Genomic DNA, 7,482 nt, shown 5'->3' with positions numbered 1-7,482 from the left:
ATCAGCAAGAAAATCAGCAATAGTATAGGAATCTATATAAGCAGGGCTTGTAATCAACGTTTAAAATTGTAGTGGGATAAGCGTCTGGAGGAGGCTTGCTCGGGGCAGTCCGGGAGCGAAATCCGGAGGAAGGGGCCCCAGTGCCGCGCCGCCGCCCCCTCCTGCCACCCGTCCAGCCTGGGAGCCCGCGGTGCTGGCGACGGCTGCCGATGGAGTTCACTTGAGCTGGGAACCAGTGGGAGAGGCAGGCGCCCGCGAGCAAAGCGCGGGCGGGAGCCCAGCTAGCCCCGGGAGCTCCCCGCCGCCCGCCCGCCGCCCGCGAGCTCCGGCCAGGAGGTGCCTTTGGCCCCGCGCAGCCAGCCGGGCCCCCCGGCCGCTGCAGCGCTCTGGCGCCGCGCCCGGCGGGATCGGCCGGGAATAAAGACTCCCGGAGCGTCTGCCTCCAGCGCCTCGGCGGCGGCGGCGGAACCAGGACCAGTCGGGCCGCGGCGCTGCTGGAGAGGCGGGACCGGCAGTCTGGGAGCCCGAGGCGGCCGCCGGGGAGAGGTCGCCGCCGCCGTCGCGCGTCCTCTTCCTCCTCCCTCTCCCTCCTCCCTCCCTCCGCACATGGTCTCCTTTGTCCTGTCGCCGCCGCCGCCGCCTCGCTCTTAGCTCCGCGTGCGGCGCCCGGGGCTCGGGCGGCTCCTCTCCGCCTCGCCCGCCCGCCCGGAAACGCTGCTCGGGTCTCCTCCGTGTCCGGCCGACCAGCTCGGCCGCCGCCGGCTGCTTCTCTCCTACGGATTTGGGTCCCCTGAATCCGCTTTCAGACTTTCGCGAGGAACCGAGGAGAGACATGCAGACGCAGCCCGGTTGGAGTTGGGCGTTTTCTCTTAGTGTGTTTGGCTGGTTTTTACCCTGGTCTCTGCCGATCCGCCATCGTGAGCCCTGCTAAGGAACCAAGCCATGAACTCGGGGCTCCCAGGACCGCTTAACCCTTTGCAACCAGGCATCAGATACCAGCTCTGAAAAACTCTGCAATTCTGTTATTGTAAACAAAGATCCGGAGTTAGGTGTTGGCACGCTCCCGGAACATGACAGCCAGGATGCTGGGCCGATTGTCCCCAAGATATCAGGTGTAGAGAGAAGCCAGGAGAAGAGCGTGTTGCAAAGAGCCGATCTTTGAGCCCGTGGTGCTTAAAGACCCCTGCCCTCAGGTCCCAGCCGATCTTTGAGCCCGTGGTGCTTAAAGACCCCAGCCCCAGACGGAGCCCCAGCCGCAAGCTCCTTCTCCAGACCCCGACCTGGTGCGGCGCACAGAGGCCCCACCTCAGCCCTCAGGTCCAAGCACACAGCCACCACAGGCGCCCCCAGAGGCCCAGCTTCAGCCTGCCCCTCAGCCTGCAGTGCAGAGGCCACCAAGGCCGCCCAGGCCGCAGTCGTCCGCCCAGCTGCTCCATCAGAGCCTCCCGCCTGTGCAGGCCCACCCCTCGTCCCAGAGTCTCTCCCAGCCATTGTCAACCTACAACAGCAGTAGCTTAAGCCTCAACAGCTTAAGCAATAGCAGAAGCAGCACTCCGGCCAAAGACTCAACCCGCCCCTCGTCACATCTCTCATCACCCCTCGGCCACCCCGTTCCCCCTCGCACTGCCCAACCACAGCCCCCTACACAGCTTCACGCCCACCCTCCAGCCCCCCCACACTCACATCACCCCAATATGTTTGCCCCTCCCATGGCTTTGCCTCCTCCCCCACCTCTGACTTCAGGGAGTCTGCAGGTCCCCGGATACCCGGCCGGAAGCACTTACTCAGAGCAAGACATCTTGCGACAGGAACTGAACACACTTTTCTGGCCTCTCAGAGTGCTGACCGTGGGGCGTCCCTGGGCCCTCCGCCTTAACTGCAGACCGAGTTCCACCAGCACCAGCACACGCACCAGCACACCTTCACGCCATTCCCGCACCCCATCCCGCCCACCGCCATCATGTCCAGCGCCTCCCATGCTCTTCCATTCTTACCCTCCTGCAGTATGGGGCATTCCCCCCCCACCCCCATGATTCCACCCACTGGCCCTTTTGGTTCAGTACAAGGAGCATTTCAGCAGAAGACATCCAACCCTATCGATGTTGCTGCTCCACCTGGGACAATCCCACACACTCTGCTCCAAAAGGAAGGGAGGTTGACAGATCCTTTCAGACCTATGTTAAGGAAACCAGGGAAGTGGTGTGCTATGTATGTTCATATCACCTAGCAGACCTACCACCACAAACAGAAGGTCAAGAAACAGATGCAGTCAGACCCACATAAGCTGGACTTCAGATTGAAACCCGAGTTCCTGAGCCACCACCCGGGCCCCAGCCTCTTTGGAGCCATCCACCACCCCCATGACCTGGCCGGGCCTTCAACTTTGTTCTCTGCTGCTGAGCCTTTTAACCATCCATCTACATTCACTGGCCTCGCAGCAGTTGGTGGCAATGCCTTCGGGGGACTCAGAAATCCTCAGTTACACTCAACTCAATATTCGGCCACAAGGACGGCCCCAGTGTGCAGAACTTTAGCAACCCTCACAAACGCTGGAACCGGCTACACCGAACGCCTCTGTTGTTCCCGACCCCTCCACCCTGGCTGAAGCCAGGGGAGTTGGAGCATAGCATGTCCGCTGCAGTTCATGATAGAGATAGAGATGTAGATAAACGAGACTCACCTGTTAGTAAAGATGACAAAGAAAGGGAAAGCGTTGAGAAAAGACACTCCAGCCACCCTTCACCAGCACCTATCCTCCCGGTGAGCACCCTGGGACATAACCGTAGCTCCACTGAACAGATCAGGGGTCATTTGAACACTGAGGCTCACGAGAAAGACAAATCCAAAGAGAGGGAGAGAGATCACTGAGAATCCGGCAAGGACCTGACCGCCGACGAGTACAAGGCAAAGGAGGGCCACCTGCCCGAGAAGGACGGCCATGGCCAGGAAGGGAGAGCCGTGGGCAAAGAGGCCAAGCAGCTGGCCTGGGTGCCATTGCCCTATGTGCGGACCCCAGTTGTGGAGTGCGCCAGGCCCAACAGCACTTCAAGCTGTGAGGCCGAGCCGCGCAAGAGTGAGCCGGCCTACGAGAACCCCAAGAAGAGCTCAGAGGTCAAGGTGAAGGAGGAACGCAAAGAAGACCATGACCTGCCTCCGGAGGCCCCGCAGACCCACCAGTCTTCGGAGGTGCCTCCTCCAAACTTCTAGTTCAGTGTGCACCTGGAGCCCCTGGCATCAATGCCCATGACAGTGGGAGTGATGGGCATTCACCCCAGGAACAGCATCAGCAGCCTGGACAGGACTCGCATGACAACTCTTCTCATGGGCATCAGTCCTATCCTGGGTGGAGAGTGGTTCCTGTACCCTTCTTTCCATTGAGACGCCATTCGCGACCCTTTGAGGGATCCCTACTGAGAACTTGACATTCACCAGAGAGACCTGCTGGGCAGGGACTTCCTGCTGAGGAATGACCTTCTCCACCGTCTCTAGACTCCTGGCTGTATGAAGCCTATCGCTCCTTCAGGGACAGGGAGCCTCACGACTACAACCATCACCACCACCACCACCACCACCACCCTCTATCCGTGGACCCTCGGCGGGAACACAAGCACAGGGCACACCTGGACGAGCGGGAGTGCTTACATGTGCTCAGAGAAGACTATGAGCACATGCGGCTCCACTCGGTGCACCCCGCCTCCTTGGACGGCCACCTGGGCTCCCCAGCATGCACTACCCCTGGATCAGCCCCACAGCGGGGCACCAGAACAGACTGATCAACAAGACCCCTTTGACGGCGGTGCTGAGCATGCCCCCGCCGCTCATCTCCATTCTGGGGGGCCGCCCCATCTTGCCCCAGAGGACTACTCCTCTGTTGGCAGAGATGAGGGAGAGGCCTCCTTCCCACACTCTGGATATCGAAGCTCGGTAAGGAGAGCAGGACCCGAGAGAGGAAGGAGAAGCTCTACACCAACACGACGCAGACTTGAGAGAGAGAGAGAGAATGGACCACTACCACAGACTGGGGGCCACGTGCCCCTGCATTCTCCCCTTGTAAAAAATGTATAGACTCAGTGCAGAGTTTGAAATGGTTTTGTATATGTTGAAATTTTTCAGATCTTTTAGCCAAGTCCTATGTTCTCATGTCCCTGACTCTTTTGGTTTCTCGTATAAAATGGTTTTGATTTGAACCAAAACAGTGAAGATGACAGACACACGGACGCGGTGGTAACTGGGGAGAGAGCAACAGCAGGTGCACACGAGGCAGTGTGTGGGGCTCCTTTGGAAAGAAGGGAAGGCCGGGTACATAGTTATGTAAAAAAAACCAAAAAAAAACAAAAAAATTGCTTCATGAGCTAATGTTCATATATGCAGAGGGTAAGATGAAAGCTTTACTTTGTACAAATGTAAATAGATAAAGAGTAAGTAACATAATACATTAATACTTCTTAAAATGTGCTATTTGCCAACTTAATATGAACAAGCGCAGTCGGTTGTGGCTGTGTTCCCATATATCGTTCTAGACAGCTAAACCCTTCAACTATGCAATGAATTTTAGGGCTTCTCTTGAAAGCCCTCCTGACTCAAAGGAGCCTTTTCAAATTCATTTACAACATACTTAAGGTCATATTTTCCCTGAACAAGGGTTTACGTGATATGACTGTTTTCCTTGCTTGTTTTTTCAAACAGAGGAACCTCCTATTTTGCAAATCGGACCCCAGGCTGAAAACTGGGCTTCCAAAGTTGTCGCTGGTGGGCCATGGTGGTCGGTGGTGGGGTGGGGAGGGGAGGGGGGGAGACCAAGGGCAGGACAGCCAGTGCCAGGGGAGGATGGGAGTTGTCAGATGCCAAAATTAGGGGCTACACAGGCCACCAAGCATCTCGTCACCATCATTCACGTGCTTTCACACACACGTCATGCGGGAGCCATGCTTTTTTTTAGTGTGTCCTAGTTCCTATCTGTGCACACCCTCCTCATTTAGTAATGAGAGGTGGTTACACCCAAACAAATCATGAAAGAAAGCTTCACATTTTCTCTGATGATGGATATGTTTTTCACTGTCCTTGGTAACTGGTGGCACATCTGCTCATGTGGCTCTCTGGGCTCCCATTGGTAAGAAAGTCTGGCAAGAGCCACAACAGGTCAATCGGGCGCCGCCATGGAGATTCCCAGAGGGTGAAGAGCGGCGGAGACAAAGTCTTGTGTGTGTGTGTGTGTGTGTGTGTGTGTGTGTGTGTGTGTGTGTGGTTTTAAAGTTCACATCAACCTTAATGTGTCTTCATAATACTTTTATAATACATTAAGCCTCTTGTCTACATATTTGGAGAGAATCTTACTTTACTAGCAGAGAAATACACTATATCTTGTCTACTGGACTGAAAAATATATGTATGAAATAAAATTAGTTCCACTGGATCTTCTAGTATACTGAAGTACTATCTGATGTTGTTATCCTGTTTTTGCAAAAAAGAAAAAAAGTTAACTACAGACCATTGTTTCTAATAAGCAGAGAGATCTATTTTAGTAGTAAACTGAAAGTTTAGTGGTGAGCTTCAGATTTTGTGAACTCCAGATGTTGTGCAGTGGTTATTTTGTTTTGTTTTGTTTTGTTTTTGTTTGTTTTGTTTTTTGTTTTTTTCTTTTTAAAAGACAACAACTTAAGAAAAAAAAATCCGAGGGATATGAACACTGGAGCTGTAGTGGTAGTTTTTCTATACAGACCTTTTTGCTGTTTATCCTGTATGTAATACGGTCCTTTCTAGACCCTATGTGAAAAGACACATGAAAGCCGACCAACTCTTCAGCATGATCTCATCGGTGGAGCCTTCTTGTGTAATGTAAAATGTGTCATGTTATTAAAAAATGTGAACCAAAAAAAAAAAAACTGTAGTGGGATAAATCTGTAATGAGATGTCTAATTTTTTCCCCTTACCCAAAAAGTTGAGGCCAGCATCTCCTAAAATCCACTGGAAAAGCCCACACACACACAGTCTCTGCTGGGAATTTTCAAATCCCTAAGACTCCTCATGTGAACATAGATCTGAAGCTACATTTCAAGGGGGCCCTATGGTGCACACTTCCCCAGGCAAAAGGAATCTTCCAGCATTCCCATTTAAAAGCAGAGGATATTGCTCTGAGACACTGGATCTGTAAGAGGCCCACGGGGAGAACCCAGACAGAAAAAGAACAACAGGTTGGAACAGGTGGGCCAACTGTGTTTATTCGAGATGAGATGAGAATGATGTTTTGATTGAAGTGACTAGGACAGTTTCCTAGCAACCCAGTTCTCATTCCCAGGAAGGAAAAACCACTGGGGGCTTGGGTGAAGGGAAACCTCCATTGCTTACACCTATTAGCCCTGTCAACAAGAACCCTGCATTCTACGTTCAGTAAGAGAGGGGAATCTGGTGCTACCTTTTTTTTTTTAAAGATTTTTTTTTTTGTCTGACAGAGAGAGACACAGCGAGAGAGGGAACACAGCAGGGGGTGTGGGAGAGGGAGAAGTAGGCTCCCCGCCGAGCAGGGAGTCCGATGTGGGATCCCAGGACCCTGGGATCATGACCTGAGCCGAAGGCAGACGCTTAACGACTGAGCAAGCCAGACGCCCCTGGTGTTACCTTTTTTTAATTGCCCATCCCATGAGTGGATAGAGGATGCAGTGTTTCAGATATAGTAGCTTGCCACTCCCAGCTGATGTTCTAGTGTTTGGATGCAGGCCTTGGTGCAATATTCCTTGAAAGGGCACTTCCTGAGCTCACAAGATCTTCTAGCATGCCCCATAGTGGTGAAGTTTTCTTCAGAAGGAGGACATCTCAAGCTCAAGGAGAGGAAGCCCACCTTTCCTTTGGGATATTAGACGTGGTTGCTCGCACTTAGCACAGGACTACCTGAAGTATGAAGTCACAACCAATCCTTGGGTGCTGGCTCTGGGGGTAAAATCCCCATGTCCACATTTAAAACAACCCTAAAGAAAACATGAGCAAGGGGATGGAAGTGGCTATAAGGAAGAACAAAAAATCTACCATAAAATTGGGAATACGATACCTCTGTGAATGAATTGTGTAACTTCAGTTCCTTTTACCAAAGTAGCAAAACCAGCTCCTTCTGAAAACCTCGGACCAAGCCTTACACACAAACGTTATCTGCTGGACACCTTCAAATATCCTAGGCTTCATGGAGTCAACATATTTCTGAAAGCAGCTGACAAGTGGCACAGTGTCCCCAACCTGTCTCACAGGTACAGGGACTCAGCTGGAATTACTTCCTTTAAAGTAGAGGATATTGCTCTGAGACACTGGATCTGGGTGGTTCCCGGGGGAACCTAGTTTGAAAAAACTGCAAAAGGGTGGAAATGGATACATGCAAGGGCAATGGTCTTCAACTAGAGATGAGAATGAGAAAATGATAAGAAAAAAGTGACTAGCACAATCTTTTAGCAAAGAGTCTGCCTCAGAGAAATCAAACACCCAGGAGCTTGGGTAAAG

At 52.6% G+C, this 7,482-nt stretch overlaps 1 pseudogene; it reads left to right on the top strand.

Annotated features, from left to right (window-relative positions):
• Positions 1-832: 832 nt before the first annotated feature.
• Positions 833-3,928, top strand: LOC112818144 (autism susceptibility gene 2 protein-like; annotated as a pseudogene).
• Positions 3,929-7,482: the final 3,554 nt, after the last annotated feature.

This window comes from Callorhinus ursinus, unplaced genomic scaffold (assembly GCF_003265705.2).
Source record: "Callorhinus ursinus isolate GAN/ISIS: 27379988/994484 unplaced genomic scaffold, GSC_fseal_2.0 scaffold1433, whole genome shotgun sequence".
Lineage (NCBI taxonomy): Eukaryota > Metazoa > Chordata > Mammalia > Carnivora > Otariidae > Callorhinus > Callorhinus ursinus.
Note: the sequence above shows the minus strand (reverse complement) of the source record. Positions and strands in the feature narration are given on the sequence as shown.